We start from the raw sequence: 26,557 nt of genomic DNA, 5'->3' as shown, positions 1-26,557 counted from the left end.
ACTCAGGGAGGAAGTACAGAAGCCTGAAGATCCACACTCAACACTTTAGGACAGTTTCTTGCCCTCCACCATCAGATTTCTGAATGGTCTATGAACATTGCTTTTCTATTCCTCTTTCATGCTACCTATCTATCTATCTATCTGTTTGTTTATTTATTTAACTTCTGGTAATTTTGTTATGTCTTACATTGTACTGCTGCCACAAAATAACTGATTTCATGACATACATCAATGATAATAAATGGGATTCTGATTCTGAACACTGGTGAATATAAACCTAACTGATTTATGTAATACCAAGGAAGCTTTGTATACTAATGAAACTGGGGAACAGAGGGTGGAGTTGGAGGACTGCCCGGCGGTTGTATTTGTAAGCAAAAGAAGATGCTGATAGAATATTTTGCATTCAGAACATGTTAGCACATCTCTCTTGCAACAATCTGAGCATCATCATTTGTGGCCCCAAAGATTTTTGTGACATCACCAGATCAGAGATGCTCTGGGCTGTTGCTGCCTCAAAAATTAGAAACATAGAAACATAGAAAACCTACAGCACAGTACAAGCCCTTGGGCCCACAAAGCTGTGCCGAACATGTCCTTACCTTAGAAATTACCTAGGGTTACCCATATCTCTCTATTTTCCTAAGCTCCATGTACCTATCCAGGAGACTCTTAAAAGACCTTATCGTATCCACTTCCACCACTGTCACTGGCAGCCCATTCCACACACTCATTACTCTCTGAGTAAAAAGCTTACCCCTGGCATCTCCTCTATACCTACTCCCAAGCACCTTAAAACTGTGCCCTCTCATGCTAGCCATTGCAGTCCTGGGAAAAAGCCTCTGACTATCCACATGATCAATGACACTCATTCCACAGATTATTGTGGAAAATTTAATCAAGTTATGCAGAAGTTAACATAAACAGAGGCACAAGTTCAGATGCTCAGTTTCAGCTTAAAACATTTACTATCCCTTTGCCTTCACAAATGCTGTTTGATCTGCTAAGTTCCTGCAACAGTTTGTATTTTGCATAGGTAGGAGACTGCCCAATTAGAAGGAAGCAGAAAATAGGCCTAATTGGTTGTCAAGACGTAATGAACACAGTGCTGTCACAGAGCAACAAGTTTCACAACGTAGCAGTCAGCGATAATAAAACTGATTCTGGCATGATTAACATTTCAGAATTTATGTTAATTTCTTGGATGAATGCAATTAAGGTATGATTGCTCACCTTGCTAATGATCTAAAGATATGTAGGAAAGTAAGTGGCAAAAGTGGTGTGAGGAGAAGACAAAAAGTTGTGAGTGAACAAATATCTGTCAAATGGAGATGTGGGGAAATATGAAACTGCCCATTTTGATAAGAAATGTGACAAGAGGCTTACTGTTTAAATCATTAAAGACTATAAAATGCAAAGGTATCTAAGTGACTTGGTGCTTGATTTAAAGAAAGCCTAGTACAGAGTACCGCAATGCCCTAGAAACTTTACCATATTAGTACCATGAATCCAAAAGGAGAGGAATTATGTTTCACTTACATGGGGCATTTGTGTGTCTAATAATGGAGTACTGTTTACAATACTGGTCCAGTACTTTATGGAAGGATGATCATCCACTGGAAACAGCTTTGACAAACTTTACTAAACTAAAACTTGGAAAGGCCAGGATAGTTTACAAGGAAATGTTGGATAGTCAGGTCTTGATTCCACTAGAATTCAGAAGATGAAAGTGGATTTGGTAGAATTACATAACGGGTCATTACAGGATGAATGTGGAGAGAGCAGGAGATTCAAAAAGCTGAAAGCATGTACCATTAGTCTCAAGGACTGTTTCTGTCCCACTGTTGTAACACGATCCTCTTGTACAAAAAGATGGATTATTGACCTCACCGTCTACATTGCATCTTGTTTTCTGCTTATATTACACCGTCTCTGCAGCTGTAACTGTGACACCGCATTCTGTGATCTGTTATTATTTTCCCTTCAGTGTATGGATGTGATGAAATGATTTGTTTGGATATCATATAAAGGAAAGTTTTTCACTGTGCCTCAGTACATATGACAATAATTAAACCAATAACAAGTACTTGAGACAAGATTTAGAACTGCGGTGGGGGAGAGGTTCACAGGTTAATGAAGGGTCACCCATTTTGACAATAATGAAGCAGTTATTTATATTTCTCTCAGCAGGTTATGGATTTGGCGCATTCCTCCCAAAATGGTCAGAGAATCATAGAGCTACATGGCGCAGAAACAGACCCTTCAGCCCAACAGGTTCATGCTGACCATGTATGCTCCTTTCGAGCTCGTTCTATTTGCCAGCATTTGGAAAACAAGCTTCTGAATCTTTCTAATCCAAGTACCTATCCACTGTCTTCTAAAAGCTCTACTTGTCCCTGCCTCGATCATATTCACTGTCGATTCATTCCACATCTATACTTCACTTTGTGGTTGAAGCAGAGTGTAAAAGAAGTAAAATCTTTAACCGAAGGCAGGGATAGAGATTCATGATAAACAATAATGTGCCTGTGAAATTGGGTTACACTCAGATCTGTCAGAAACATATTGAAAGGCAGAGCAAACACTAAGTGCTGACTTACCGCGATAATTCATTTGTATATCGTGGTCAATCATGTGGCTGCTCACCTCCGACCAGCAAGGGCCACCTTCAGCAGAAAAGAACACAGATAAGTTTATTTTGTTTGCAGTTATTGAGTCACTTATACACTAAAATCCCATTAATTTGCCACAATTTAGATTTAATTGGCAGCACAATACCATGGTGTGACAGTTAGCATGAAGGTTTACAATGCAAGAGATCACTGATCAGGGTTCAATGCCCGCCACTGACTGTAAGGAGTCTGTACATTCTCTTCATATCTGTGTGGCTTTCTTCCAAGTGTTCCAGCTTTCAGCCTCATTCCAAAGACGTTAGGAAGATTTAGAGTTGCGGGCATGCTACGTATGCACCAGAAGCACGGCAACACTTGCGAGCGGCCCCCAGACTGTGTGGATCATTGCCACAAGCTCTGCATTTCACTCTACCTTTCAATGTTTTGATGTACATGTGACAAATAAAGCTAACCCTCACTTTTCTTTTTCTTTAAATGAGTTAAGTGAATTAAGTACGTGGAAAATCAACAATGAAGTACCACCATAATCACCATTTTTGAAGACGTTTCACTGTAGTATAAAAAAAGTTCTAGTGAATTCAGAGAGTTTCAAAGGATCTGGAGCCCTGATGAATTTATATGAAGTATGAAAAATGGGGTTGCAATGAATTTAATGGGTCAATGGCAGTGCCAAAGTGTGTTTAAATAGAGCATGGGAGTCAAAACTCCAGTGGGTTTAAAGGGAGCACAAGCACCAGGGTCCCAGTGAGCTGCCCAGCAGAGGATCACCCAGTGATCTAATTATCGAACCATCCAAAAACTAGGAGAACGGTTCTACTCTATTAACATTAGTGGCAGAAATCACTAGAAGTTCAACTAGATCAGTAACACAGCTACTGTTGTTACTGGAATATGCCAAGCACTAAGTACTTTGGAGCAAGTGTCTCACTTTATGTCTCTGCAAAGCTTTCTTATAACCCATCATTCTAAATATGTATGGAAATCATCCCATTTTCCTGCATTAGAGCAAGAACTTTCTTTCGTCTCATTATCATACAGTACATCAGAGGCTAATATTTGGTGCATTAAAGTCAGGTACTTGTCACGATAAACCCTGAAACAAATTAAAAGTGCAGCGTGTAGAACCTGCGTTTGCAGGCCTTGAAAATGGCTTTAGAACGCAAAGAATTGTAATAATGATGTGGAGGAGTTATTTAAGGCAATTATTTTCAACTTCACTTGGCCTACACTCTAACCACCTGGAGGCGTAATGAGACAATTACTTGTTTTTTCTCAATTGAAAAACACTCACCACCATATCTCCCAATGTTCACCTGCTTGAAAAAAAACCCACTGGAACCTTTCCCTAGCGTTTCTCTAAGTATTTTCATCTACATAGTATAATATTTCCAGTTAGTCCTTGCCCACTGCTAGGGGACAACAGACAGAAATAAATTTATCTGTTAATGGTCCCCTTCCAGAATAACTATTGTGGCTTCCAGAAATCCAGTCAATTTTGGAGATTGAAATCATTCTCCAATGGATTGTCGAAGAAAGTGCAAAGAGAGGATTGACCATCAGCTGCAGGAAGACCGAATGTACAGTTGTCACAAAGAAAAATTAAATACAGAAATGCAAACTGAAAGTGGGCAATGAAACAATTCAATTCAATAATTTCAATTACTTACGAAGCACGATAACATATAATGGTAGGGCTGATATTGAAATTAGGAGATGGATTGCGTTTGCTAAATGCACTTTCGAGCGTTTGAGCAAGAAATAATGAATAACGTAATCTCTATGGATACGAAACTCAGAATGTTGCGGTGCGATGCTCATTCCACACTAACGTATTGAAGCAAATTTTGGATAATGTCCAAGTAAGATGAGTAAAGACTCAAAGCAAGCTGCAGGAACGTGGTTTTTGAGAAGAATGATGAAAATATCATTGAAGGACAAAGTAACAAATGTGGAGGTGTTGTAAAAAGCTGGACCAAGAAGAGAACTGATATCATCAATCAAGAAACGGCAGCTGGAATTTCTGGGACAGGTCCTGAAGAAAGATGAAGCTTGGCAATCTTACAGTGATGGGAAAAATCAATGGAAGAAAAAGTTGCAGTCACCAGCACATGATATTCATGAAGTACCAGATCAGTGTGAAGTAGTTCATTTTGGTAGGTCAAGTATGATGGCAGAATATAGAATTAATGGTAAGACTCTTGGCAATGTGGAGAATCAGAGGGATCTTGGGGTCCGAGTCCATAGGACACTCAAAGCAGCTGCGCAGGTTGACGCTGTGGTTATGAAGGCATACGGTGCATTGGCCTTCATTAATTGTGGAATTGAATTTAGGAGCTGAGAGGTAATGTTGCAGCTATATAGGACCCTAGTCAGACCCCACTTGGAGTACTGTGCTCAGTTCTGGTCGCCTCACTACAGGAAGGATGTGGAAGCCATAGAAATGGTGCAGAGGAGATTTACAAGGATGTTGCCTGGATTTGGGAGCATGCCTTATGAGAATAGGTTGAGTGAACTTGGCCTTTTTTCCTTGGAGCGACAGGGGATGAGAGGTGACCTGATAGAGGTGTATAAGATGATGAGAGGCATGGATCATGTGGATAGTCAGAGGCTTTTCCCAAGGGCTGAAATGGTTGCCACAAGAGGACACAAGTTTAAGGTGCTTGGGAGTAGGTACAGAGGAGATATCAGAGGTAAGCTTTTTACTCAGAGAGTGGTGAGTGCATGGAATGGGTTGCTGGCATAGTGGTGGAGGCGGATACAATAAGTTCTTTTAAGAGACTCTTGGATAGGTACATGGAGCTTAGAAAAATAGAGGGCTATGGGTAAGCCTAGTAGTTTCTAAAGTAGGGACGTTTTTACAACTTTTCACATTAAAAGACAGATGGAGGACCATAATCATCTAACTCATATGACACAGCACATAATGATGATGATGAAGAATCGTTCTCCCTGTGATCATTTAGAGATTCTGAAAAGCGTCAGCCTTTTGTTCCTTGTTTCTCATTCATTTTCATATGAGCTCATGCCTGACATGAATTTCATGTGATCTTCTCTGATTTCAGCTCAAATTCTCAGTGAGACAACCCTTGAATTCCTGAGAAAGTAATGTTACTTCTGAGATTTCAGTCAGTCTGTTGAAGTTACTTGAGCCAGTGAGAAACCAAGCTATCTATGCAATATCATTTGCTCCTGAGTCTCTGGGTAAGTGGAAGATCACAAAGAATAGAAGCAGGAGATAGTCAGATGGTTCCTTGTGCCTGCTCCACCATTCAACAGTATCACAGGTGATCATGACCATTAGTACTACTTTCTTATACTAGCCCCATATCGCCTTGATTCATTTAATGTAGCAAGGTCTATCAATCTCTGTTTTGAATATCCAAAGAACTGAGGATGATGGAAATCTGTAAAAAAAAATGCTGAAATGGTGGAAACATTTTGCTGGTCAGAGAGGATATCTGGAAAAAAGACTTTAATCAGATATAGGATTATTGTCCTGAAACTCTGTTCTCTTCCAATGGATGCTGCCTGACTTGTTGATTACAAGTCAGCCCCAGTTTATGGCTCGTTGCATTCCTGCGATAAGTTTGTAAACCAAACTGTTGTTAAGTCAGGATTGCAACTGTGAAATGAGCTTCCACATGGTAGAAGATGCTCATAATCCTGCAGCAGATAGCAAAACCATCCTGCTGGTCTCCCAAAGACTTGTTTCTATGTTTACAAGCTAAGGAAGATGTGTATCTCCAGCATTTTCTATCAGCATGGAACCAGGCCCTTGGACCTAACTGCTAACCAAGATGCTCATCTTGTCCCATCTGCCTGTGTTTGGCCCATAATTTTCTAAACCTTTTCCACACATTTCCTCTCCAACTTCCTCATTGTTATTGTACTTGCTTCCTCTGGCAGTGCATTCCATATACAGTACATACTATCCTCTGTGTTGAACTCTGCCATTCAAGTTCCTATTAAATCTTTCCCCTCTCACCATAAAACTCTGCCCTCTAGTTCTCAACTCCACAACCCTGAGAGAAAGACTGAATGCTGTTACCCAATCTATGCTCCTCGTGATTTTACATACCTCCAGAAAATTATCTCTCAGTCTTCTGTGCTCCAAAGAAAAAAGTTCTAACCTGTCAAACCTCTCCCTGTAAGTCAAAGTTTCACAGTTCCAAGTAAAATTTACCATCAAAGTACATATTGTATATGTTACTAAAACTAGCTTGAGATTCATTTTCTTGCAACCATGTATAGGAAAATAAATAAATAAATACAATAGAACTTACAAAGAACTATACACAGACAAACGATGACAAATGACCAATGTGCAAAAGAGAACAATGGTGCAAATAAAAAAGTAATACTGAGAACATGAGCTGTAAAGAGTCATTGAAATTGACTCTAGGTTAAGATTTCAGTCCCTCAAGTACTGACAACATCTTTGTAAATCTTTTTTGCTCTCTGTCCAGTTTAGTAACATCTCTCCAATAGCAGAGTAACCAAAACTACAAGTGCTGCCTCACCAGCATCTTGTACAACTGCACCAAGACCTTCTAAATGTTATAGTCATTTCCTGATGTAGGCCAGGCTGTCAAAAGCATGTTTCTTTGCCTTTCACATGCCCAGAAAGGATTGGAAGGTCACCCATTTGCAGACCACTGAACCTGCTGACAACCTTCATGGTTCCAATGATCCCGAGCAGATTCAGAATCTGGATTCCACTGCAATTAATGCAGGTTCCACCAACCCTGGACATGTTCAAAGTGTCAATTGCACAATCTGGAAATCCAAATCTAGACTGGAACCTTGACTGACAGCATCTCCAATCAAGACTTCACCCACTGCCTCTGGAACCACAGTCTCCCCTTTCCCCGCCGCTACTCTGAAATCCCATGTCTCTCAGGTCCCACAGTCAGCTCTTAGGCCCTTGAAGACTCCATGTTCCTCCCACCCCTGCTTCCCTGAACTTTGCAACCCTCCCTTCGCTTCAGACACTACCAGCTCTCTTCCCCCCGCTGATCCCAGCTCTCATCCATGCCACATCTTCACAATTCACTCTGAGCTTCCCCCTCTCTGAGGCAGAACTTTCTGACCTCAGTAAGGGACTCACCTTTGTCCCCTTGTACCCGCACCTCTGTAAGGCCTGTGCCTGCCATGGTGCTGAGCTCCTCTGCCGCCTCCACCTACATGCCCTCGTCTTTGGTAAGGACTGTCCAGCCTACACCAATGACCCCTTCTACTCTCTTTCAATCCTCCTCCTCTTCCTGGACACCCCGCTCTGGGCTTCTGCATGCTCTGGAACTTTTTATTGCTAACTGCTGACAACATATCGACCCGCTCGACTTTACCACTCCTCACTCCAATTCAAACCTCATTCCTTCCAAGTTTGCTGCACTCCACTCTCTCGACACTAATGCCAACTTTACCATCAAACCCACAGATAAGGGGGTTGCTATAGTAGTCTGGTGGACTGACCTCTACCTTACTGAGGGAAGGCAACAACTCTCAGGCACCTCCTCTTACTTATCTCTTGAACAGGACCCCACTATGGAGCACCAAGGCATTGTCTCCTGCACCATCACGATCTTTATTAACTCTGGGGACCTCCCATCCATGGCCACCAATCTCATAGTTCCCACACCCCATTTCTACTTCCTACCCAAGATCCACAAGCCTACCTGTCTGGGTAGACACATTGTTTCTGCTTGCTCCTGCCCCACCAAACTTATATCTGCATATTTTGATTACATTTTACCCCCCTGGTTCAGTCGCTTCGTACCGACACACATGACACTTCGCATGCTCTTGATGTTTTCAATGACTTCAGGTTTGTTTGCCCGATCATCTAATTTTCACTATTGATGTCCAGTCCCTATCACCCCCATCCTCCTTCAGGGGGCCCTTACAGCTCTCCTCTTCTTTCTTGCCAACAGACCCAACCAGTTCCTCTTTTCTCCACCACTCTCCTCCATCCGGCGGAACTGGTCCTCACTCTCAATCATTTCTCCTTCAGCTCCTCCCATTTCCATGGACTGACTTGTCAGAATGGGAATGGGAGTAGAATTGAAATGGGTGGCTACCAAGAGATCCCACTTGTTCTGACACGTGGGATGTAAGTGCTCGATATAAACATCGATTTCTCTAACTTCCATAATTATCCTCCCCCTTCACCATTCCCCATACCTGTTTGGCTCTCTCACATTATCTCCTTACCTGCCCAACACCTCCCTCTGGTGCTCCTCCCTCTTCCCTTTTTACCATGGTCTTCTATCCTCTCCTATCAGGTCCTCTATCCCTCCTCTAGCCTTTACCTCTTTCACCAATCAACTTCCCAGCTCTTTACTTTACCCACTCCCTTCCTCCTAGTCCCAACTATCATTTACCACCTTGTACATCTTCCTCCCCTTCGCCCTAACTTCTTACTTTGACTTCTCATCTTTCTTTCTAGTCCTGGTGAAGGATCTTGGCCGGAAACATCGACTGATTACTCCTTCTCAGAGATGTTGCCTGGCCTGCTGAGTTTCTCCAGCATTTTGTGCCTATTGCTTTGGATATCGAGCATCTGCAGATTTTCTTGTGTTTGTTAATAAATCAGCTGTGATGGAACGGTGGAGCAGACTCAAATTGGCTAATTCTGTTCATATGTCTTATGATCCAGTCAGGTACCAAGCATTGCATTGTGAATTATTTTTACTGTATTGGATTGCAAATTGTTTGTGTATTATATTTAAAAAGGGATAACATCATGTTTAACTTTGAATTTGGCCATTTAATCTGTAAATTAAAGATAGCAAAAAGAGCAGCCTTAATCTCTAGTGACTTAGAAATATAGCACTTCCAGTGATATCATCATCCAATTTCTATCTTCATCCTCCATCTTTCATTCTCCCTTCAGCAAGGTTGGGATTAAAACAACATCTCCCATTGAACCGATTCCTAATTCAAAGCATCACATTCCCACCAAATTTAATTAAATTTCTTTTTGGCATTTAAATCGCGCAACAAAGTACATGCGTGCATAAGAAGGATTTATAAAATGGTCCATAATTGTATGAGAGTGTGAATATATTCTAAATAACCTCTGGTAGGATTAATGGTTGAATGTACCTAGAAGTAGTTGTGAGCAGGAACATGCGCAGAACACTGGATTTTGATATATTACCAAATAAAAGATCTAATTCCAACCATTTAATGCAGGAAATAAGCTCTGACAATCGCCACATTGATATATTGGAACATCAGCTTGGAACTTGCAGTGAGCATTAAGGTAACTGCATTCAGAGCTGATGGCTGAAATAAGATTGGAATATAGTTTCCACGTGAGAATCCACGGAGAGCTTGCTGGGAACATCGCAATGTGTCTCCACATGCTGAATTGATTCAAGTTGCAATAGGATATAGAGTGGTCAGTGCAGACCAAAATTCATCCACACAGACTTAAAACAAAAGCCTTGACGATTGCCTGAGTCTCATCTACTAGCAGTGATGTCTGTCAAAATGATGAGACACTCTGCTGCCAGGAAAATCATCTGCAGTCAGTATCAGTAAATGCTGCTGTACTTAATGGAATCAAGTTTCAGAAATGGAGCAGAATGCATAGCAAACTGCAATATACCACCATGTTTTCAAAATTCAGGAACATTCAGGAATATTTAAAAGCTTTTAAAAGGATGACATCTTTAAAACTTTATGAAAAAATCTTCATAATTTAAAATCAACAGGAAAAAAATGTTTTTTTTTTAATTTTGAGATACAGCATGGTATCAGTCCCTTCCAGTCCAACTAAGCCATTCTACACCCATGTGACCAATTAACCTACTAGCTCATACACCTTTGGAATGCAAGGGGAGACCAGAGCAGTCCCAGGGAGAATGTGGAAACTCCTGAGAGGAAGCAATGGGAATTGAACCTGGGTCACTGGCACTGTGAAGTGTAACACTAACTGCTACACGACACTACTGTCCTGCTTAGAAATCACTAAGAAACACTGAACATTTCCAACACAATTTAATATTACTGTTCCATTGTCCTAGGACTGGAAAGGGTAAGGGGTCTGCCATGGACCTCGCTCTCCACTATCTGCCATGGACCTCTCCTACATTTCATTCTCCACCAGATTCATGCCTCCAACCGCAATTTCTTCTCCTTCCTCGCATCCAAGAAGGACCACAAGCTTGCCCACCTGCAGCCCACGACCACCACCACCTCCGGCCCGGACCCCGACCCTTCGGACTTTGACTTCTCAAGCCTTCGGCAGCGATGCACCATCACTAACTCTCGGAGATGAGAGGCGAGATATAGACTTTTATAGGCTGGAAGAAAGAACAAGCAGCAATTGACCATCACACTGCATCCTGGAGACTGAGGCCAGGGTGGTGTCTCCAATCGCCTTTATACCGGGGTCCGTGGGAGGAGCCACGGTCAGTGGGAGGAGCCACAGGAGCAGTCAGCGGGGGGCGTGTCCAGACAGGTATATGTAGTTCACCACAGGCAGGCCAAAGGCCCATCTGCCTCTGACCCCGACTGGAAGCATGGCCTCGGGGAGTCAGCAGGAGACGCTCATGGAGTGAGCACTGCTTCAGATTCGCTCCATAACCTTTACTTTTCTTAACCAATGATCACCCTTATTTAACTTACTTTTTCCTACACCAAAAGATTCTTGCTACATTTTTGGACTTATCTTTAAGAGTTTATTGTGAATTTTTGAGGAAATGAGTACAGAAATGGCTCTGAGATCTAAAGGACGAGAACCTGGGAAGGATCCTAACGGGAACGGGAAGAAGAAAAAGACTGATCCTAAGCGCACTGAATTGACTTATGAAATATTATTGGAGGTTTTAAATGAAAAATTTGAAGAACAACGACAAATTTTTAAACAAGATATAAAGGCTTTTCAAGATTATATGGATAAGACGGATTCAGTAGTTAACCAGCAGCAAGTTCTAATCGCAACTTTGCAAGAGGACGCTCGGAAGCGAGACTTGATAATTGAAAAACTGGAGCAGAAATTACTTTCGACGATTAAACAGGTGGAAACACTTAAAACCAAGAGTGTCGACTTTGAGAATCGGTCCAGAAGACAGAACTTAGCATACTTGGTCTCTCGGAAGGTATTGAACAAGGGGACCCCTCGAAGTACTTTGCTCAACTTTTAAAGGATGCGTTCCATTCTGTATTCCCAGACAGTCCTCCGTTACTCGATCGCGCTCACAGAATTATGCGTCGTTCACCAAGTACTTCAGCTAAACCACCGGTTGTAATTGTCCGATTTCACTATGTGCATGTTAAAGAGCAACTTATTCGTGTGGCTCGGCGTGCTGGGATGGTCAAATTTCAAGATCACAACTTTCAATTAGTGGAAGATTTTAGTCCAGAAGTAATGAAGGTAGGGCTTCTTTTTAAACCTCTGATGTCCGAATGTTATGAGAAAAATCTAAAACCTGCGCTCTTATACCCTGCGAAGCTCAGAATATCGCCTCTGAACGCACCACGGCATGTTTTCCTTTCCACATCTGAAGCGAGAAGCTTTCTGAATGAGAACTTCCCTACTGCTACGGATTCTCATCTCTAATAAATGAGTGATTTTGATCGTGTAAAATGGTTTTTGTTTCCATAACCAGATTTTGTTTCTGGCTATTGGTGTAGGTTTACTCTATATTTTATACTCTAATTAAAGTTTTTTTTCGACATATTAATCTTGTTATTTTACTTACTTCAACTACTGTACTTTATCTTTGGTCATTATTATTAATCCTTCGAAGGTGAATTTTTTTTTACTAAGATGGCGGTTTCTTCTATAAAATATTTTTGGCTCTTTTTTTTCGATTTCACCATTTTTTTTTCTCTCGTCTTCTTCCTATAATGCATTTTTTATCACAGTTTAAATTTTTTTTTGGTTTGTTTGGGTTTTAACCCAATTTATAAGTTACTAGTGATCATATTCTTTTTGTATTTTTTACTATCAATTATATTAAGAAGTTTGGTTTTAGTATAGTGATTATTATTTTCTTAGAGTTTGGGTGGATCTTTTTTTTTATCCTTTATATACGGAGTTGTCTTCTGCTGATATGGGGGTAGATTTAGTTTCATCTGTCCTTTTTCCCAGCAGTTTCCTGGCTGGGATGATCTTTTTTCTTTTTCTTTTTGGGTGGGGGGTGGGTTTTTTTTTCTAAATCTTAAGTTCTTTACTTTAACTTGTTTTAGTTTCTTCATTTGGACTGATTTTAAACTACTAAAATGTCTGCGATGTCGTCAGTTCCGGGTCTGCCCCTTATTTTTGTTCGTCTTCCGGGTGCATGAGTTCATAATTTGGTTAACCCTTTATATACCAAAGGGTTGATTTCAGAAATATGGCTCAGACCATTAATTTTGTCTCTTGGAATACTAATGGCTTAAACCATCCGATTAAACGGAAAAAGATTTTCAAAGTATTCCAAAGACTTAATGCTCATATTATTTTTGTACAAGAAACTCATGTGAGGAAAGAGGGTAATTATTGCTTTTTTAGGTTTTGGAGGAATCAACAGTACCATTCGAATTCAAATGCTAAAGTAAAGGGAGTTTCAATTTTTATTGACTCCTCTATTGCATTTGTCCAACACGATATCTTTTCGGATCCGAATGGTAGATTTTTGTTAATTACTGGCTTACTTTTTAACAAAAAGGTTGCTATGGTTAATGTTTATGCTCCAAATGTGGAGTGTCCTGATTTTTTTAAGTCCTTATTTACTTCTCTACCTAATCTAAATGAATATAAGTTAATAATGGGTGGTGACTTTAATTGTTGTTTAAATCCTTTGTTGGACAAATCTATATCTACTCAGACTTTACCTAATAAGTCGGCCACTTGTATTAACTCTTTTTTGACTGATAATGGAATTTTTGATATTTGGAGATTTCGGCATTCTAAGGACAAAGAGTTTTCATTTTTCTCACATGTTTATCATTCCTACTCGAGAATTGATTATTTTTTGCTGACTCTTGTTTTATTCCATCAGTAATTGGTTGTAATTATGATATTATAGCCATCTCTGATCATGCTCCATTAAAACTTTCTATTAAATTTACGGATACAGCTTCTAGTGCTAGACAATGGCGATTTGATTCTACCTTACTGCAAGATCTGGATTTTATTAAATTTATGAAGGAACAGATCGATTTCTTCTTTTCAACTAATTCCACGGATGATATTTCTTGCGGAACGCTTTGGGACACTTTTAAAGCATATATACGTGGACAGATTATCTCCTACTCTGTTGGTCTGAGAAAACACATTAAGAAGGAAACTCTTTTATTGGTTGATAAAATTAAAGAGATTGACAGGAAATATTCGATTACTCCTAGTAAGGAGCTTTACAAAGGGTTGAACTTCAAACGAAACATAGTTTATTACTTACATCTTCAATTGAAAATCAATTAATGAAAACCAGATCTGATTTTTATATACATAGTGATAAATTGGGTAAAATGTTAGCTAGTCAATTGAAGAATGCTTTGGTTAAACATCAAATTACTAAGATCCGTCAGCAGAATGGGGATCTGACAGTTAACCATGATGAGATAAACAAATCATTTCAAGATTTTTATACCTCCCTGTATCATTCCGAATTCCCTCATGATCATAATACCATGTGTAATTTTCTTGGGAAATTGAATTTTCTAAAATTATCATCAGATGATCTTTCAATATTAGAAACTCCTATTACGGATGCAGAAATTAAAGGGGTTATTTCCTCTATGAATTCTGGGAAAGCACCAGGTCCAGATGGGTATACAGTAGAATTTTTAAAATGTTTTTCCGCTACTCTTTCTCCTTGGTTATGCAGGGTTTTTGAAGAAGCAATTAGATTGGGCAATCTGCCACAATCTTTTTATAGAGCTTCCATTTCTTTAATATTGAAGAAAGATAAAGACCCTACTGACTGTGCATCCTATAGACCAATATCTTTATTGAATGTAGATTCCAAGATCTTTTCCAAGTTACTGGCATCCAGGCTGGAGAAGGTATTACCCCAAATTATTTCGGAAGATCAAACTGGTTTTATTAAAAATCGCTATTCTTTTTTCAATGTTAGGAGATTATTGAATATTGTTTATACTCCTTCACATAGCACTTCAGAATGTGTCATTTCATTAGATGTGGAGAAAGCATTTGATAGAGTTGAATGGCCATACTTATTTAATATGCTTGAGAAGTTTAATTTTAGTCCGACATTCATTTCCTGGATTAAACTGATATATCATACTCCAGTAGCCTCGGTGCTTACTAACAATCAAAGATCTCCCTTTTTTCGTTTATTTCGGTGTACTAGACAAGGCTGTCCTCTTAGTCCATTATTATTTGATATTGCTTTAGAACCCTTGGCAATTGCTATCAGAGAATCACAGAACATTTTTGGCATTAATCGTGGGACAGATATACATAAGCTATCATTATATGCAGATGATTTATTATTATTTATTTCTGATCCTGAGAAATCCATTCCTGCAGTTATATCATTGTTGGCTCAATTTAGTGTTTTTTCCAGGTATAAATTAAATCTTAATAAGAGTGAATTGTTTCCTTTAAATAGACAAGTTCCAATTTATGGAAATTTACCTTTTAAATTAGTTAATGACTCTTTTATTTACTTAGGGATTAAAATTACAAAAAACTATAAGGATTTATTTAAGGTTAATTTTTTACCCTTAATCAATCAGATTAAATGTTTGTTTACTAAGTGGTCACCAGTATCTTTATCTCTGATAGGTCGGATTAATGCTATTAAGATGGTTATTTTACCCAAGTTTTTATATATATTTCAAGCGGTACCAATCTTTATTCCGAAATCTTTTTTTGCAAATGTTGATTCAAAAATTTCCTCATATATATGGCAGAATAAAAATCCTAGATTAAGTAAAAAATATTTACAGAAGGCAAGGAAAGAAGGTGGATTGGCATTGCCTAATTTTAGATTTTATTATTGGGCAGTTAATATCCGATATTTGATATGTTGGTTAAAGGATTGGGATATATCTTTTAGCCCTCATTGGGTGAACCTGGAAATTAAATCTGTACAAGGATTTGCATTAGGTTCTATTTTAGGGACTTCTCTTCCCTTTGCTCTTTCTAAATTGCTGAAACGAATTGACAGCACAATAGTTAAACATACTTTACGTATATGGTTTCAATTTTGGAAATTTTTTGGGTTGACTCAGTTTGTTTTAAATATTCCTATTGTATCCAATTGCTTTTTTTATCCTTCTATTATAGACCAAGCTTATTCAGCTTGGAAGACTAAAGGATTACTACGATTTTCCGATTTATTTTTGGATAATTGTTTTATGTCTTTTGAACAATTATCTAATAAATATAATTTGCCTAGATTTCATTTTTTTAGATATTTACAGATTAGGAATTTCTTAAATACTGTACTTCCTACTTTTTCAAATTTTGTGTCCTCAGGTATTTTGGAGAATTTGTTTGAACTAAATCCTTCTCAGAAAGGGCAAATATCAAAACTTTGCAATATATTTATGAAGATACGTTCAGAGCCCTTCTATAAGACTAAAAATGATTGGGAAAGAGAACTTAACCTTACTATCCCTATTGAGAATTGGGATAAAATTCTTCAATTAATTAATACATCATCTATATGTGCTAAACATTCATTAATACAGTTTAAGGTTGTGCATAGGGCTCATATGTCCAAGGATAAATTGGCTCATTTTTATTCCTATATAAATCCTATTTGTGACAGATGTCATTCTGAGATAGCATCTTTAACTCATATGTTCTGGTCGTGTCCGCTTTTGGAAAAATATTGGAAAGACATTTTAAATATTATTTCTATGGTATTGAACATTGATTTACAACCTCATCCTATTACTACAATTTTTGGTTTACCAATGATGGACTTACTTCATTTATCCTCTTCCGCTTGTCGAATGATTGCATTTCTTACATTAATGGCTAGAAGATCTATTTTGTTGAATTGGAAAGAAATTAATCCTCCTACCGTATTTCATTGGTTTTCTCAAACTATGTTACGTCTAAATTTAGAAAAAATTAGAAGTGTTGTATTCGATACTTCTATTAAATTTGAAAAGATATGGAGACCATTTATTCAATATTTTCATATGATGTAATAGGACCCTGTTCCAGGCCTATTTGTTTTTACAGTTTTGTTTTTATACATGTCGAGAGGATCGGAGTTGACGACACTGATGATTTTGTATTTTTGTGAGACGTTATAAACAGCCCTTTTTTTCCATTTTTTCTTTTTCTCTTTTTTGTTTTTTTCCTTATTAGTTATTAGATTATTAGATTAGTTTTTATTGCATAATTTTTTTCTTTTTTTCTGTTTTTTAAAATATATTATGATATACCTAGGTTTGCCTTGTTTATTTGTAAATTGTATCGTCCATGATTTGGGAATACTCATACTGTAACCATTGCTTATGTATTCTTTCATGTTCAGTTGAAATGTGTATGTTTGTAATCCCATTATCTATGTATCAATTTTATTTTGTTGATATTAATAATAATAATAAAAAGATTGAAAAAGAAAGAAAGAAAGAAAGAAAGAAAGAAAGAAAGAAAGAAAGAAAGAAAGAAAGAAAGAAAGAAAGAAAGAAAGAAAGGAAGGAAGGAAGGAAGGAAGGAAGGAAGGAAGGAAGGAAGGAAGGAAGGAAGGAAGGATGGCCTCCCGGACATGGGCTCCAGCCCACGGCGGGCCATGGACTCACTGGCTTCCGACTCAGACCTCAGTTCTGGTGCCATGCAGGTCACACTCTCCGCCACTCCCAGCCCCAGATCCAGCTCGGACCGAGGTCCTAACTCTCTCCAGACCAGGACCGTTCACACTGCCGCTGGATCCTACCGCTCGTCTTATTCCTCTACTACCCCCTATTCTCCCTGCGACTCCCAACCTTTCCTCAACCCCTCACCCCCATTCCTCTGATCCCTCATCCTCCCCCGACCCCGCTCTCCCTGAACATCCCAACCTCCCTCTCCCTCCTGAGATCTCCCACTCTTTACCCTCCTCTGACCCCAGCCCCAACCCTTGCTGTGTCTTCACCATCCCCTCTGACCTTCCCCTCTCTGAGGCAGAACATTCTGTCCTTAGCAAGGGCCTCACTTTTGTCCCCCTCCGTCCACACCTCAGTGAGTTCAGCGCCTGCAATGACGCAGAACTTTTCTTCCATCGCCTACATGTCCTAGCCTACTACTTTAACAAGGATTCCCCACCCCTATTGATGACCCCTTCTCCTGTCTCCAACCCTCCTCCTCCTCCTGGACACCCACCCCCTGGCCTTCTACCTGCATTCAATCTTTTCATCTCCAACTGTCGCCGAGACATCAACCGTCTCAACTTCACTGCTCCTCACTCCCTCTGAACACTCCATCTTTCCCTCTCTACCCCTCTCCGCTTTTCGCAGGGATCATTCCCTCCACGACTCACTGGTCCACAAGTCCCTCCCCACAGATCTCCCACCTGGTACTTATCCCTGCAAGCGTAAGTGCTACACCTGTCCCTACACCTCCTCTCTTACCACTATTCAGGGCCCCAAACAGTCCTTCCAGGTGAGGCAACACTTCACTTGTGAGTCTGTTGGGGTCATCTATTGCATCCGGTGCTCCCGGTGCGGCCTCTCTACATCAGCGAGACCCGACGCAGATTGGGGGACCACTTCGTCAAGCATCTCCGCTCTGTCTGTCACTACAGACAGGATCTCCCGGTTGCTACCCACTTCAACTCTGCTTCACATTCCCATTCGGATATGTCCATACATGGCCTCTTCTACTACCATGATAAGGCCAAACTCAGGTTAGAGGTGCAACACCTCATATACTGTTTGGGTAGTCTCCAGCCCCTTGGTAGGAACATTGAATTCTCCAACTTCTGGTAATTCCCTCCCCCTCCCTTCCCCCATCCCAGTTTCACTCTGCCTCCTCCTCCAGCTGCCTATCACCTCTCTCATGATTCTGCCTTCTTCTAATACCCATAGTGCTTTCCCCTTACATTCCTTCTTCACCTTTCCTGCCTATCCCCTCCCTGCTTCCCCTCCCCCACCCCTTGATCTTTTCCCTTACTGGTTTTTCACCTGGCACCTACCTGCCTTCTCCTTCCCACCCTCCCCCCACCTTCTTTATAGGGCCCCTGCCCCCTCCCTCTTCAGTCCTGACGAAGGGCCTCGGCCCGAAACGTTGACTGCTCATTTCCACGGATGCTGCCCGACCTGCTGAGCTCCTCCAGCGTGTTGTGCATGATGATTTTTATTTAGCAGCTGCAGCACTAAAAAGACAACTACCTCCAATTTATTCTGATGTGACATATTAGCAATTGACATCTGCTGTTGTGCAGTGTCTTGACCCGAAGCATAAACCATCCTTGCCTCCACTGATGCTGCTTTATCAATTGAGGTCTTACAGCAATTGATTATTTGCACCATATTTGGAGGATAGTGAAGACAGAGGGCGGCATAATCATGTGTTGGGGTAGTTTGAAATTAAAGAGGATGCAGTTCTAGGTCTTCTGAAAGGCGGTAAGGTGGATATGTCTTCAGGGCCTGCTGGCATATATCCCAGGCTATTAAAGAAGCAAGTGAAAGATCTCTGTGTCTTCACTAGCAACTGGCAAGGTCCCAGAGGGCCGGAGAGTAGCAAATATATCTTTGTACAAGAAAGGAAATGGGGAGAATCCAGGTCAGTTACTGAGCCTCAGGTTAGAGGCAGTGAAATTATTGGAGAGGATTTATCCTCATTTGGAAAGCCGTGGCTTGCTTGTAGACAGAAAACATGTCTTTGTGGAGGGCAGTTCGTACATTACAAACCTAATCAAGTTTTTTGGGAAAGTGATTGGAGCAAGATAAGGATAAGGCAGTGGTCCCCAACCACCGGGCCACAAAGCATGTGCTACCGGGCCGTGAGGAAACGATATGATTTGGCGATATGAACTGATATGAGTCAGCTGCACCTTTCCTCATTCCCTGTCACGCCCACTGGTGAACGTGAATGCACGCGAGGTCATTACGCATGCAAAGTCATTACCCACGCGAGGTCATCAGTCGCCTAAACGCAGTGATACCCTCGCGCCAGGGATCACTGGTTGGCTTTGGGTAACTGGCCGCCTTGTGTGGCCAGCGAGAAGTGCCTTTGCTACTGGCCTGGAGCGCAGACAGATGGGTGCCGCCTCTAAACCTATTTAGCACACCGAATGTCTGTGGGGAACCCCGTGCTAGAATATTCGCAGACGACCTAATTCGGACTCAGGGTTTCGTAAGTAGCAGAGCAGCTACCTCGCTGCAATCTACTGAAAGTCATCCCTCGAGCCAAACTTTTGTCAGCCGATAGATCCTACCTACCTACGGGGGGGGGGGGGGGGGTGCGGGCATGCACCCTGTTGCACTCCTGGTTCGCTCGGTCGCTCCCTCTGGACTGTGAGCGCTGCGGCCCCGGCACGGGGACCTCCGGCCCTTACCTTGTCCTCTCACTGGTGTGTTGCAATGATTTTATATGTTCATACCAGGAAAATATGCGCTGTGTGTTTAAGATCTAAATGTTACTTAAAATGTTATGATGCTATTGACTTATAAGTGAGTTATAATTGACTTATCACTATATTCATGTGAGGAAAATATGCGCTGTGTATTTAATATTAAATTTGTTAGATAAACCCTTTTAGAAACAAAATTGAGAGTATTAGCCACTTATAAAGACATACAGTTGACTTATCACCTATAATATAGGTCCTATATTCCTGTTGTGATTAACACCCCCACCACCGCCCCCCGCCCCAAGTCAGCTGGTCTGCAAGAACATTGTCAATATTAAACCGGTCCGCGATGCAGAATAGGTTGGTGACCCCTGGGATAAGGCAGTGGATATCATCTATGTGACTTCAGTAAAGCATTTGAAAAGGCTCCTCATTGTAGGCTGATTCAGAAGATAGAGATTGCATGGGATCCAGGATGAATTGCGAATTTGCATTCAAAACTGACTGGTCCATAGAAGACAGAGAGAAGGAGTGAAAGAATATTATTTTGGCTGAAGGTCCGAGACCAGTTGTGTTCCACAGGATTGTTCTGGGACCTCTGCTCTTTGTGATTTATATCAGTGATTTGGAGGAAAACATAGATGTGTGGATTAACAGGTTTGCCAATGACACCAAGACTGGTGGAGTTGTGTACAGTATAAAGGACTATTGAAGAATATAGTGGGATATAGAGCAGTTACAAACATCAGCAGAGCAGTGGCAGATGGAGGTTAATCTGTGCAAACATGAGGTGTTCACTTAGGAGGTCAACTGAAAGGATAAAATATACAATTAATGATAGACCCCTTAAAAGCATTGAGTTATAGAGAGATATTGGAGTCCAGGCCCATCATTCTCTGAAAATGCCTATGCAAGTGGATAAGATGGCAAGGAAGGCACCTGGCATGCTTGCCTTTATTGTTAAGGGTGCTGAGAATAAAAGTAAGGAAGTCACATTTCAGCTCTTGAAGTATTGCATACAGATCTGGTCACCCCATTATTGGAAGGATGAGAGGACTGTGGAGAGGGTGTAGAAGAGATATATCAAGTGGCTTGTCCACTGCTGTGCTGTTCTACAAATATGTCCACTGACTACTACAATTAAGAAAGGCAATGCTTATAAATGCATTAACATCTCCAAGTCACACCCCACTTTGAAGGTATACTATTCCTTCATCAATACTGCAACAAAATCAAATGATCTACCTTGTCTTACTGTGGGGATAAGTTCACCACAAGCATTCTTTCACTTCAGAAAGATGACTGGCTCGGTAGTATGTTAATACATGTAATTAGGGAATTGCAATGTATACTGGTCTTTCCAGCAACATCCAACACTCTTGGATAAAAACAATCAGTGCAGGACCCCGATCACCCCTTTCAACTTTTGCTCTAATATTGAATTCATTTAATTTCTGAAAACCGATGTACTTTTCTAAAGCTATCTAATAAAATCATTCAAAAGGCATCCAGATAATTGAAGGATTCTTTTGGTGTCACAGCCTAGCAGGATTTAATGCGTAACTAAATTTACAATGACTTGGTTTGATATTTAAATTTTTACAGAGGTTAGTGAAATGTTTTGATTGAATAGTTGAGGGAGTCAGCAAAAGCAAAATATTATTGTCAATTGAAGAGAGTGTGGTAAATATATGCTGTTAAAAATTTGAAGTTATTTTTGAGGTGTTCTAATTGTGATTTTTATACTTCAATATATTCCTCTGTTTTATCATTTAGCAGAAGCATTAACCATTTATTTTAAACTCATTAAGAATTTGTAACTATTTCTTTTCAATTCCTTTTGGTTAAGCTGGCTTGAGAACTTTATTCTTAAAAGCAATAGGAATTCTGAACATTTTCATGGTTGTCCAGTTGCATTTGTTAGAAGTTCTCAGGCAGAGTTTTGAGAAGATTTTGTAAATGCTTTATAGCATCTTTGCAGGGCAGAGTATTTTCTCCATATCTGTTTGTGCCTTCAAGCTTCTGCTGAAGACTGTATGTCCCAGACAATGTCATTAATACAATGCTACAAAGTAGGCACACCACATCACTCTCCTGTCCAACAGGATTGCAGTTTATCTACAAGTACACACAGGAGACATTTGCCTTAAAATTAGATTTCACCCTTTTTGTGTGTTAAGTTATCACTGCATATAGCTCTAATGCCCACTTGGCTTCCCTGAAAACAATTGAAATGATGTAAGGGTGGATTACTCCAAGAAACATGCTCAATCAAGACCTGCACCTCAAGGGGCCTCAACAAATTCAATACCCCAATGACAGAAGCTCAAAAGCACTTAAAAGCATTATCCCTATGTCAGCTAAATAGATGATTATGGCTGTGACTGAGAAAATAATGGATACAAGAGAGAAAACTCCACATTTCACCCAAAGCAATGTAGGGGATTTGGTACTTCTGGTGGTGCAGAAGATCCCTGAAAGTTAATAGCTAGGAGAGGCTGGGAACAGATAACAAGAATAGTAGAAATAAGAATCTCTGCACCAAGAGTAATGCCAATTTTAAAAAATCATCATCTTGCTAGAGATCTCAATGCAATTTTTAATAAGTATGGAACTTTCATTCCGCCATTTACTCATGCACAGTGCAAAGAATTTATCATGGTTCATGAAAATATGTCAGTAGAAAGATCTCGTCTATCAGGAAGCCTGACAGACCCAGCAGTAGAAGAATTAATCAGAATCAGAATTAGATTTATCATCAATGTCTTATTAACCATGTCTTAGTCAGCATGGTTTCCTCAAGGGAAAAAGTTGCCTGACATACATGGTGGAATTATTTGAAGAAATAACAAGCAGGATAGACAAAGGAGAATCGATTGATGTTGTGTACTTAGATTTTCAGAAGGCCTTTGACAAGGTGCCACACATGAGACTGCTTAACAAGCAAGAAGCCCAGGAAAGATTACAGGAAAGATTCCAGCATAGATAAATGAGTGGCTGATTGGCAGGAGGCAAAGAGTGGGAATAAAGGGAGCCTTTTCTGACTGGGTGCTAGTGACTACTAGTGTCCCACGGGGTACAGGGTTGTGACTGAATCTTTTTAAGCTATATGTCAATGATTTGGATGATGAATTTGTTGCAAAGTTTGCAGGTAGTCTTGAGGAGGTAGAGAAGCTACAGAAGGACTTAAATTAGAAGAATGGTTAAAGAGCGGGATCTCCTATTAGCCGCACATTTTAATTCTACTTCCCATTCCTATTCTGACATGTCAGTCCGTGGCCTCCTCTACGGCTCACCAAATTCTCTATTCCTCAGGAGGCTGAAGAAATTTGGCATGTCCCATTTGACCTTCAATAATTGTTATTGATGCACCATAGAAATATTCTATCTGGATGCATAACAGCTTTATTAGCATCTGGACTGCATGTGGCTGCAAGAATTTGCAGAGTTGTCGACACTGATCGGCACACCACAGGAACCAGCCTGCTGTCTAAGGACTCTGTCTATACTCCCCCCACCTCAGTGAAGCAGCCATCCACCTCGGACATTCTCTCCTCCCGTCTATCGTATTGGGCAGAAGATTCAAAACCTTTCCCCCCAGTTAATCTTTCATGGGCCTCATTTGAGATTTAATGTTTAGCACTTTTGAGCACTCTGTACAACAGGCATCCCTCTAATGTTATGTCCTTTTTTCATGTCTGAGCTTATATGTTCTTGTTGATTTTATTGTTTTTAGAAAATTTTGAAGATGAATTATTAAAAAAACCCTGAAAGCATGGACCACCTGGCTCAAGGATGGCTTCAATCCCACTGTCTTAAAGACATTTGGATGGACCTCTTAAGTTATAAGATGCCCTCTTGGCCTCACAGTCTACCTACCTCATTGTGATCTTGCACTTCATCATTTACCTGCTCTGTAACTTTTATACTTCATTCAGCTTTGCTATTGTTTTACAAGTCAATGCACTGTGTAATGATTTGAACTGTATAAACAATATGCAAGACAAGCTTTTCACTGTATCTTGGGACATGTGGGAATAATAAATCAATTCTAATACAATAAGAATGTAAACAGACTGGTACACCTTGCTATGTGCTGGGCCCAGGACAGGTCATCTGATGTGTTAATGGCCAGGAACTTAAAGCTCCTGATCCTCAGTTCATTTTTAAGTCTACTCCCTTTCGTTTTAACCCTATGCCTCTAGTTATTTTTGAGTCCATTTCCCTGGGGGGAAAAGACTCTGTGCATAATCTCACTAGTTGTTACTCTATTAACACTACTAATGCCCTTCATCTCCTTCACTTAGGCCAACACAACCAGGAGCAGCACAAAGGCCCCTTGCACTGGAGACCTCTGGAAGAGAGAGCGGTTTGCCACCAGTGACCAACTTGACGTCCTTGTTGAACAGAGAGATGCCATTTGTGAGCAGGTGGCTGTTGTCTATGAATACTAACCATGAGGTTACCAGAAGTCAAAGAGTGCTTGATAACAGCAGCTAGCTGAAAGGAAAAATGCTGCCTGTTGGTACATTTTTTTTCTTGGATCAGAGAAATTCCACCTCTGAGCAGGTTGCTTCTTACAAGAGTAGAGGCTTGGCAATTGAGAACTTGTCACTTTTCTGCAGAAACAGACATATAGTCCTGACCATCCATCCCAGCAATCAGCAGAGTACTGTTTGCTTGAAAACAGCAAGGCACCAGCACAGCTGGTGGAGCAAACGGTGTACAGGGTGATCATTGCACTATTAAGAGGATATCAACATGTCAGCTTGGGGCAATGATGTTCCTCCCCACCCTACAGAAGCACCAGGCTGTGTTTTTAATTGTCTAAGGTCAATGGTCTGAAGCTGGTTCATCAAAGACAAAGGCTGTTGTGAGTCACCAAGGGTATCTGTGTGGAGCAATAGGGAAAGGATAACAGTCTTCCAGCAACTACATGGCAGTCATACAGAGGACGCTAGTCTAATGCATAGGGTTGTGAAACAGGAAAAGGATGAGGAGATATACTGAAATATATTATCATTTCTATCATTGTATATTTTGATTTACTGATGTTATAAAATATTCTCACATCATTAGCACTGTCAGAAAGCATTTACACTTTAATGTCAATTACATGCTTAACAGTGCAGAAATATGTAAGTCACATTGGTATGGCAGCTGCTGTCATAACTGTACATCCTGGCAGAATGTGGTACAACTGATTATCGGTAGAAGACATGGATTTCAAAATGCTCACAATAAATGTATCTGGCGAAAAGACTGTCACACTTTCCAGCATATCACTCTTGTTTTTTTCAAATGATTAATTCCCTTTCAATCTCCTCCACAGTAGGGAGTTTTATTTTATTTAGCGATACAGTATTGAGTAGGCCCTTCCAGCCCTTTGGGGCATGCTGCCCCAGCTACCCCGGACAAAGACAATTAACCCTAACCTAATCACAGTATCTGGAAAGAAAGTAACGTGAACAGTCGTATCATCTCAACCTCAAACGTCTCTGCCTCTCCTATGAATCCTTCCAACAGCCATCTCCGTTTAGAAAGAATTCAGTATGTTTATGGACTGCATGGTCCTGATTTTGCAATAGAAGTGATTCAAGATTCAAGATTTGAAATAGTTTACTGACATTCATCAGGAAACAAGGAGAATGAAATGATTACTACTCTGGATCCGATGCAGCATAAAAAAAACATAATAAGCAAAACAAACACAATAAATATAAATGTATAAGATTAGCTTATATACATAGCCCAATTACATATATATATAGTGATGTTAGATACAGTAGTATCTGCATACAGGGTGATTCTGACAGGAAATGGTGGTGGTGTGTGTTAATGGGTGGAGATGTTGATCAGCCTACAGGAAGTAGGTGTATTTGAATTTGGTTGTTCTGATGAATCTACTGTCATTTACACAGTAAATCATCTAGCAACTTCAGTAATTCTGTGCATGACCAAATAATAGAGATTTTTCAATTACTCACAGTGATTTCATATCCTTCTGCAGGCAATGCTATACAGTTTATGCTTCTCTAACAGAACAAAGAACATACTAGAACATGTGAATTTCGGCTGTTTCATGAGTTCACATAGGATCAACCATGATCCAAACCAATAGGTTCACAAGTGGCCCAATCTCAGTCAAACAAAATGGTAGCATCATCTCAGAACATTTTCCAGTATATTTGTTGTACTGTTCTAAGTTAACTCACCTCAAGCTTCATAGAGGAACAGAACTAACCTCTAAGTCTAACAGACAGCTGTTAAATCCATGTCAAATCTTCTCCAGAACCAAGGTCATGCCAACCATGGAATTTAAACAGCATTATTCAAATAGTGCTTACATATGTCCTCGCTCAGAGACTGAGCTCAAAATCATTGTTGAGGCAATCACTTAGGTACACTTAACAAATACTAAACAAAGGTGACACACACAAAATGCTGGTG

General features: G+C 40.2%; 1 long non-coding RNA gene across 1 annotated transcript in view; it reads left to right on the top strand.

Annotated features, from left to right (window-relative positions):
• The window catches only part of LOC140732336 (uncharacterized), a 115,569-nt gene extending 90,249 nt beyond the window's left edge, over positions 1-25,320 (top strand). The window contains exon 3 of the long non-coding RNA XR_012100050.1: positions 24,415-25,320. This is a non-coding gene — a long non-coding RNA (uncharacterized lncRNA). The remainder of the gene's footprint in view (positions 1-24,414) is intronic.
• The last annotated feature ends 1,237 nt before the right edge of the window (positions 25,321-26,557 follow it).

This window comes from Hemitrygon akajei, chromosome 8 (genome assembly GCF_048418815.1).
Source record: "Hemitrygon akajei chromosome 8, sHemAka1.3, whole genome shotgun sequence".
In the NCBI taxonomy this organism is placed as follows: Eukaryota; Metazoa; Chordata; class Chondrichthyes; order Myliobatiformes; family Dasyatidae; genus Hemitrygon; species Hemitrygon akajei.
This window is presented reverse-complemented; position numbering and strand designations above follow the sequence as displayed.